The 8,855-nt window shown below is 60.3% G+C and overlaps 3 non-coding genes across 3 annotated transcripts; all 3 read right to left on the bottom strand.

The window, feature by feature from the left end:
• Window positions 1-255: 255 nt before the first annotated feature.
• On the bottom strand, window positions 256-349 carry Trnay-gua. Its single transcript has 2 exons — window positions 313-349; window positions 256-291 (listed from the first exon to the last, which is right to left on the bottom strand). It is a non-coding gene; the product is annotated as a tRNA-Tyr (tRNA).
• A 2,772-nt stretch (window positions 350-3,121) lies between these two features.
• Window positions 3,122-3,215, bottom strand: Trnay-gua. The gene is made up of 2 exons: window positions 3,179-3,215; window positions 3,122-3,157 (listed from the first exon to the last, which is right to left on the bottom strand). It is a non-coding gene; the product is annotated as a tRNA-Tyr (tRNA).
• A 2,776-nt stretch (window positions 3,216-5,991) lies between these two features.
• On the bottom strand, window positions 5,992-6,085 carry Trnay-gua. Its single transcript has 2 exons — window positions 6,049-6,085; window positions 5,992-6,027 (listed from the first exon to the last, which is right to left on the bottom strand). It is a non-coding gene; the product is annotated as a tRNA-Tyr (tRNA).
• Between the last annotated feature and the right edge of the window lie 2,770 nt (window positions 6,086-8,855).

Genomic DNA, 8,855 nt, shown 5'->3' with positions numbered 1-8,855 from the left:
GGCAGCCAAAAGTGGAGGAGCTGAGGCGAGTCAAGAGGAAGCAGGCCAGGGGATGCCTGTTGGGCCTGAAGAGCTTGTGAGGGGGGGAGTGGGTGCTGGAGTGAGGGAGCCCCAGCTGGGCTGTGTGCTCCTGGGCTGGAAGCTCAAGCAAGGGTTTTGCCATGCATGGAGGCTTGGGGACTAGCGGTGGGCGGGGTCAGCGCGGCCAGGTACCTTGGGGGCGTGCCTGTGTGTGCACCAAAAGCCTCCTGCACGTCCTTCGAGCCGGAATCGAACCAGCGACCTAAGGATGGCCGCGGCTGGGTGCCCAGTCTACAGTCCTCCGCTCTACCAGCTGAGCTATCGAAGGGGTGCTCACTGTGTGGGCTGGGTGCTTGCTCTTTGAGGCCAGGAGGCGGGCAGGGTGTGTCCCAGGAATGCAGCAGGTCCCGCGGTGACAGTGACTGGCTAGGACTGGGAACCCGCCGCCCCGCCTCCCGCGAATCCCGCCCCCAAGCTTTCCAGGAGCCACTGGCTGTCTAGTCTGGGACCCAGAAGCCAGGGAGTACTGCCAGGGCAGTGCTGGTGGTGGCTGGCAGGCCAAAGACAGGTGGCTGAGGCGGCTTGGAGAGGCGCCCCAGGAAGCAGAGGGAGAAGCAGAGGAGGAGGCAAAGGCTGCCCTGTCCAGCGCCCCAGCCCAGGCATGCCCACCTCCTTCTGCCTGCCTCTGGGGGCATTGCTGAAGCTCCAGGCGGGCATGCTAACACAGGCACGCGCTTGTGCTCACACACACACACACACACACACACACACACACACGGACATACACACGCTCACCCTCAGTCAGGGGGACCCTTGGGATGGTAGACCCCACTGAGTCAACATGCCATGCACTTCTGGGGAAGAGAGAAAAATGAAGACCAAAGCCAGTGAGAGGAGGCAAGGGTCAGAGAAGAGTGACAAGGCCAAGGGAAGCCATGGCCAAGAAAGGAGGGAAAGGAAAGAGGAAGGGGAAGAGGAAGTGGAGAGAGGACAATGGCTGGCAATGCATAAGCAGCAGCTTGCGCCGGATGCCCCTCGTGGTTCTGCCGCCCAGGAGGCCAGTGTGCCCATTCCTACCCCAGAGGGTGAACATGTCACGCAAGGCCCAGCCAGCATGCCAAGCTAGCTGCATCCGGCCACTTCCTGGGCCACGCTGTTTCTCAGCATGCTGTCACCCATGGCTCAGGCCTCTTCTTCTTTAGGCAGAGCTCCAGCTTTTTGAGGCCAAGGGACCTTCTGCAGCCTGCATGAAGGATCCCTTCACACAGCTGCCGGATGGAGGACAAGGTGTTTGCTGGGGAAGCTGGGGGTGTGCGGGTCATAGAGTCTCCTGAGTGGAAAGGAAGGCTTCACCCATCCCTCAGTCAATCAACTAACGAGGAATCACCCACCACACGGGTGATGGGAGCAAGGCTTTGGAGGGAGTGTCACTGGACTGGGGAGCTGCCCCTCCCTCCCTCCCTGCCTCCCTCCCTCCCTCCCTCCCTTCCTTCCTTCCTTCCTTCCACTGGCCTTGGAGGTCTAGGCTTCCTGGTGCTACCCACTTGGTGTTTCCCCTGTGTGTGCTCAGCTAACTGTGTCCATCAGGAGTGTGGCCACGTTTCCGTGAGCCTCTTCGACAGCCAGGCCTGGGCCTAATCCACACCACTCACTGCATCCTCTCAGCAAACTGGGACATGCTGCCTCCTGCAAGTTTTCTGCCATGGCAGGCCTCAGTCTCTTCCTGCTGTGGTCCACGTGGGACTGGAAGGGAAAGCTACCTGTGCTGGTCATGTGCAGGAGGAGGCCCTTTGGTGGCCAACTGAGGGCTAACTTGAGGTGCCTCTGCGAGGACACGGATGCCCGTGAAGCTAGCGGGCCTCCTGCCTAGCTTTGCCACAACAGGCCAGCCCTCCTGCCCCAACTCCGCTCCCTTGCCTTGTAGTATCCCCTGTCCCTTGAGATCTTGCTGGACCTCTGGGTGTTCACTCTGTGTCCCCTGTGCCTCCTGGGCTGCAAGGGCCAGGGGCCATGGTGGAGGGAGCCAGGCACTTCTGCCCACCAGGCACGCACTGCAAGAGAACCCATCTCTAAACACTGCAGCCGGCCAAGGCAACACTCCTGTAGCTCCTAGCACCTGCAGGATGCACGCAAAGGTGGCTCCAGGAGAAGTGGGCAGCTGGGCCACTTGCCTGTCAAGGCCAAGCCCTCCTGGGCAGCACCACTCAAAGACCCAACAGGGCCAGACCCTGCTGTCTCCTGCTCAACTCCTTTGCCATGAACAGGGCTTTTGTTGAATGGATAGGATAGGATTGGATTGGGTTGGATTGGGGACTGACATTCCAACCACCAGGCAGACACGGGAAGAGGGATGCGGAGCAGGAGACTCAGTGGGCACGGGAAGAGACCCACAGTGGCCACCATGGGAGAGGCAGGGAGGGGGAGCAGACAAAGAGAGCCGAAAGACAGCAGAAACCAGCCAGAAAGGAGGGGAGACACAGAGACAGAGACAGAGACAGACACAGAGACAGAGACAGAGACAGAGACAGAGACAGAGACAGAGACAGAAGAAGAGCTGCAGGGAAGGGTGGAGAGGAAAGTGTGAGGGGAGGAGGTATTCAGGACACTGTGAGATGCCTTTGCAGAGATGGGGCCTGAGAAACAGACTGGACGGCTGAGCCTGGCTAGCCAGTATGGGAATTGCTTCTTTGGTTTCTCCAGGGTCCCGAGGGCTGCCCAAGAGGTGGGAGTTCCAGGCCTGTCTGTGCTCAGTGGCTTGAGCACAAGCTTCGGGTGTGAGGGGCGGCTGTGTTTTGGTGAGGGGCAAGCTAGAGGAGGCATGGTGGGGATGGAGCTTGTAGTCTAGGGCAGCCAAAAGTGGAGGAGCTGAGGCGAGTCAAGAGGAAGCAGGCCAGGGGATGCCTGTTGGGCCTGAAGAGCTTGTGAGGGGGGGAGTGGGTGCTGGAGTGAGGGAGCCCCAGCTGGGCTGTGTGCTCCTGGGCTGGAAGCTCAAGCAAGGGTTTTGCCATGCATGGAGGCTTGGGGACTAGCGGTGGGCGGGGTCAGCGCGGCCAGGTACCTTGGGGGCGTGCCTGTGTGTGCACCAAAAGCCTCCTGCACGTCCTTCGAGCCGGAATCGAACCAGCGACCTAAGGATGGCCGCGGCTGGGTGCCCAGTCTACAGTCCTCCGCTCTACCAGCTGAGCTATCGAAGGGGTGCTCACTGTGTGGGCTGGGTGCTTGCTCTTTGAGGCCAGGAGGCGGGCAGGGTGTGTCCCAGGAATGCAGCAGGTCCCGCGGTGACAGTGACTGGCTAGGACTGGGAACCCGCCGCCCCGCCTCCCGCGAATCCCGCCCCCAAGCTTTCCAGGAGCCACTGGCTGTCTAGTCTGGGACCCAGAAGCCAGGGAGTACTGCCAGGGCAGTGCTGGTGGTGGCTGGCAGGCCAAAGACAGGTGGCTGAGGCGGCTTGGAGAGGCGCCCCAGGAAGCAGAGGGAGAAGCAGAGGAGGAGGCAAAGGCTGCCCTGTCCAGCGCCCCAGCCCAGGCATGCCCACCTCCTTCTGCCTGCCTCTGGGGGCATTGCTGAAGCTCCAGGCGGGCATGCTAACACAGGCACGCGCTTGTGCTCACACACACACACACACACACACACACACACACACACACACGGACATACACACGCTCACCCTCAGTCAGGGGGACCCTTGGGATGGTAGACCCCACTGAGTCAACATGCCATGCACTTCTGGGGAAGAGAGAAAAATGAAGACCAAAGCCAGTGAGAGGAGGCAAGGGTCAGAGAAGAGTGACAAGGCCAAGGGAAGCCATGGCCAAGAAAGGAGGGAAAGGAAAGAGGAAGGGGAAGAGGAAGTGGAGAGAGGACAATGGCTGGCAATGCATAAGCAGCAGCTTGCGCCGGATGCCCCTCGTGGTTCTGCCGCCCAGGAGGCCAGTGTGCCCATTCCTACCCCAGAGGGTGAACATGTCACGCAAGGCCCAGCCAGCATGCCAAGCTAGCTGCATCCGGCCACTTCCTGGGCCACGCTGTTTCTCAGCATGCTGTCACCCATGGCTCAGGCCTCTTCTTCTTTAGGCAGAGCTCCAGCTTTTTGAGGCCAAGGGACCTTCTGCAGCCTGCATGAAGGATCCCTTCACACAGCTGCCGGATGGAGGACAAGGTGTTTGCTGGGGAAGCTGGGGGTGTGCGGGTCATAGAGTCTCCTGAGTGGAAAGGAAGGCTTCACCCATCCCTCAGTCAATCAACTAACGAGGAATCACCCACCACACGGGTGATGGGAGCAAGGCTTTGGAGGGAGTGTCACTGGACTGGGGAGCTGCCCCTCCCTCCCTCCCTGCCTCCCTCCCTCCCTCCCTCCCTTCCTTCCTTCCTTCCTTCCACTGGCCTTGGAGGTCTAGGCTTCCTGGTGCTACCCACTTGGTGTTTCCCCTGTGTGTGCTCAGCTAACTGTGTCCATCAGGAGTGTGGCCACGTTTCCGTGAGCCTCTTCGACAGCCAGGCCTGGGCCTAATCCACACCACTCACTGCATCCTCTCAGCAAACTGGGACATGCTGCCTCCTGCAAGTTTTCTGCCATGGCAGGCCTCAGTCTCTTCCTGCTGTGGTCCACGTGGGACTGGAAGGGAAAGCTACCTGTGCTGGTCATGTGCAGGAGGAGGCCCTTTGGTGGCCAACTGAGGGCTAACTTGAGGTGCCTCTGCGAGGACACGGATGCCCGTGAAGCTAGCGGGCCTCCTGCCTAGCTTTGCCACAACAGGCCAGCCCTCCTGCCCCAACTCCGCTCCCTTGCCTTGTAGTATCCCCTGTCCCTTGAGATCTTGCTGGACCTCTGGGTGTTCACTCTGTGTCCCCTGTGCCTCCTGGGCTGCAAGGGCCAGGGGCCATGGTGGAGGGAGCCAGGCACTTCTGCCCACCAGGCACGCACTGCAAGAGAACCCATCTCTAAACACTGCAGCCGGCCAAGGCAACACTCCTGTAGCTCCTAGCACCTGCAGGATGCACGCAAAGGTGGCTCCAGGAGAAGTGGGCAGCTGGGCCACTTGCCTGTCAAGGCCAAGCCCTCCTGGGCAGCACCACTCAAAGACCCAACAGGGCCAGACCCTGCTGTCTCCTGCTCAACTCCTTTGCCATGAACAGGGCTTTTGTTGAATGGATAGGATAGGATTGGATTGGGTTGGATTGGGGACTGACATTCCAACCACCAGGCAGACACGGGAAGAGGGATGCGGAGCAGGAGACTCAGTGGGCACGGGAAGAGACCCACAGTGGCCACCATGGGAGAGGCAGGGAGGGGGAGCAGACAAAGAGAGCCGAAAGACAGCAGAAACCAGCCAGAAAGGAGGGGAGACACAGAGACAGAGACAGAGACAGACAGAGACAGAGACAGAGACAGAGACAGAGACAGAGACAGAGACAGAAGAAGAGCTGCAGGGAAGGGTGGAGAGGAAAGTGTGAGGGGAGGAGGTATTCAGGACACTGTGAGATGCCTTTGCAGAGATGGGGCCTGAGAAACAGACTGGACGGCTGAGCCTGGCTAGCCAGTATGGGAATTGCTTCTTTGGTTTCTCCAGGGTCCCGAGGGCTGCCCAAGAGGTGGGAGTTCCAGGCCTGTCTGTGCTCAGTGGCTTGAGCACAAGCTTCGGGTGTGAGGGGCGGCTGTGTTTTGGTGAGGGGCAAGCTAGAGGAGGCATGGTGGGGATGGAGCTTGTAGTCTAGGGCAGCCAAAAGTGGAGGAGCTGAGGCGAGTCAAGAGGAAGCAGGCCAGGGGATGCCTGTTGGGCCTGAAGAGCTTGTGAGGGGGGGAGTGGGTGCTGGAGTGAGGGAGCCCCAGCTGGGCTGTGTGCTCCTGGGCTGGAAGCTCAAGCAAGGGTTTTGCCATGCATGGAGGCTTGGGGACTAGCGGTGGGCGGGGTCAGCGCGGCCAGGTACCTTGGGGGCGTGCCTGTGTGTGCACCAAAAGCCTCCTGCACGTCCTTCGAGCCGGAATCGAACCAGCGACCTAAGGATGGCCGCGGCTGGGTGCCCAGTCTACAGTCCTCCGCTCTACCAGCTGAGCTATCGAAGGGGTGCTCACTGTGTGGGCTGGGTGCTTGCTCTTTGAGGCCAGGAGGCGGGCAGGGTGTGTCCCAGGAATGCAGCAGGTCCCGCGGTGACAGTGACTGGCTAGGACTGGGAACCCGCCGCCCCGCCTCCCGCGAATCCCGCCCCCAAGCTTTCCAGGAGCCACTGGCTGTCTAGTCTGGGACCCAGAAGCCAGGGAGTACTGCCAGGGCAGTGCTGGTGGTGGCTGGCAGGCCAAAGACAGGTGGCTGAGGCGGCTTGGAGAGGCGCCCCAGGAAGCAGAGGGAGAAGCAGAGGAGGAGGCAAAGGCTGCCCTGTCCAGCGCCCCAGCCCAGGCATGCCCACCTCCTTCTGCCTGCCTCTGGGGGCATTGCTGAAGCTCCAGGCGGGCATGCTAACACAGGCACGCGCTTGTGCTCACACACACACACACACACACACACACACACACACGGACATACACACGCTCACCCTCAGTCAGGGGGACCCTTGGGATGGTAGACCCCACTGAGTCAACATGCCATGCACTTCTGGGGAAGAGAGAAAAATGAAGACCAAAGCCAGTGAGAGGAGGCAAGGGTCAGAGAAGAGTGACAAGGCCAAGGGAAGCCATGGCCAAGAAAGGAGGGAAAGGAAAGAGGAAGGGGAAGAGGAAGTGGAGAGAGGACAATGGCTGGCAATGCATAAGCAGCAGCTTGCGCCGGATGCCCCTCGTGGTTCTGCCGCCCAGGAGGCCAGTGTGCCCATTCCTACCCCAGAGGGTGAACATGTCACGCAAGGCCCAGCCAGCATGCCAAGCTAGCTGCATCCGGCCACTTCCTGGGCCACGCTGTTTCTCAGCATGCTGTCACCCATGGCTCAGGCCTCTTCTTCTTTAGGCAGAGCTCCAGCTTTTTGAGGCCAAGGGACCTTCTGCAGCCTGCATGAAGGATCCCTTCACACAGCTGCCGGATGGAGGACAAGGTGTTTGCTGGGGAAGCTGGGGGTGTGCGGGTCATAGAGTCTCCTGAGTGGAAAGGAAGGCTTCACCCATCCCTCAGTCAATCAACTAACGAGGAATCACCCACCACACGGGTGATGGGAGCAAGGCTTTGGAGGGAGTGTCACTGGACTGGGGAGCTGCCCCTCCCTCCCTCCCTGCCTCCCTCCCTCCCTCCCTCCCTTCCTTCCTTCCTTCCTTCCACTGGCCTTGGAGGTCTAGGCTTCCTGGTGCTACCCACTTGGTGTTTCCCCTGTGTGTGCTCAGCTAACTGTGTCCATCAGGAGTGTGGCCACGTTTCCGTGAGCCTCTTCCACAGCCAGGCCTGGGCCTAATCCACACCACTCACTGCATCCTCTCAGCAAACTGGGACATGCTGCCTCCTGCAAGTTTTCTGCCATGGCAGGCCTCAGTCTCTTCCTGCTGTGGTCCACGTGGGACTGGAAGGGAAAGCTACCTGTGCTGGTCATGTGCAGGAGGAGGCCCTTTGGTGGCCAACTGAGGGCTAACTTGAGGTGCCTCTGCGAGGACACGGATGCCCGTGAAGCTAGCGGGCCTCCTGCCTAGCTTTGCCACAACAGGCCAGCCCTCCTGCCCCAACTCCGCTCCCTTGCCTTGTAGTATCCCCTGTCCCTTGAGATCTTGCTGGACCTCTGGGTGTTCACTCTGTGTCCCCTGTGCCTCCTGGGCTGCAAGGGCCAGGGGCCATGGTGGAGGGAGCCAGGCACTTCTGCCCACCAGGCACGCACTGCAAGAGAACCCATCTCTAAACACTGCAGCCGGCCAAGGCAACACTCCTGTAGCTCCTAGCACCTGCAGGATGCACGCAAAGGTGGCTCCAGGAGAAGTGGGCAGCTGGGCCACTTGCCTGTCAAGGCCAAGCCCTCCTGGGCAGCACCACTCAAAGACCCAACAGGGCCAGACCCTGCTGTCTCCTGCTCAACTCCTTTGCCATGAACAGGGCTTTTGTTGAATGGATAGGATAGGATTGGATTGGGTTGGATTGGGGACTGACATTCCAACCACCAGGCAGACACGGGAAGAGGGATGCGGAGCAGGAGACTCAGTGGGCACGGGAAGAGACCCACAGTGGCCACCATGGGAGAGGCAGGGAGGGGGAGCAGACAAAGAGAGCCGAAAGACAGCAGAAACCAGCCAGAAAGGAGGGGAGACACAGAGACAGAGACAGAGACAGACAGAGACAGAGACAGAGACAGAGACAGAGACAGAGACAGAGACAGAAGAAGAGCTGCAGGGAAGGGTGGAGAGGAAAGTGTGAGGGGAGGAGGTATTCAGGACACTGTGAGATGCCTTTGCAGAGATGGGGCCTGAGAAACAGACTGGACGGCTGAGCCTGGCTAGCCAGTATGGGAATTGCTTCTTTGGTTTCTCCAGGGTCCCGAGGGCTGCCCAAGAGGTGGGAGTTCCAGGCCTGTCTGTGCTCAGTGGCTTGAGCACAAGCTTCGGGTGTGAGGGGCGGCTGTGTTTTGGTGAGGGGCAAGCTAGAGGAGGCATGGTGGGGATGGAGCTTGTAGTCTAGGGCAGCCAAAAGTGGAGGAGCTGAGGCGAGTCAAGAGGAAGCAGGCCAGGGGATGCCTGTTGGGCCTGAAGAGCTTGTGAGGGGGGGAGTGGGTGCTGGAGTGAGGGAGCCCCAGCTGGGCTGTGTGCTCCTGGGCTGGAAGCTCAAGCAAGGGTTTTGCCATGCATGGAGGCTTGGGGACTAGCGGTGGGCGGGGTCAGCGCGGCCAGGTACCTTGGGGGCGTGCCTGTGTGTGCACCAAAAGCCTCCTGCACG

The sequence above is a fragment of the Perognathus longimembris genome, unplaced genomic scaffold (genome assembly GCF_023159225.1).
Source record: "Perognathus longimembris pacificus isolate PPM17 unplaced genomic scaffold, ASM2315922v1 HiC_scaffold_4458, whole genome shotgun sequence".
NCBI lineage: Eukaryota > Metazoa > Chordata > Mammalia > Rodentia > Heteromyidae > Perognathus > Perognathus longimembris.
Note: the sequence above shows the minus strand (reverse complement) of the source record. Positions and strands in the feature narration are given on the sequence as shown.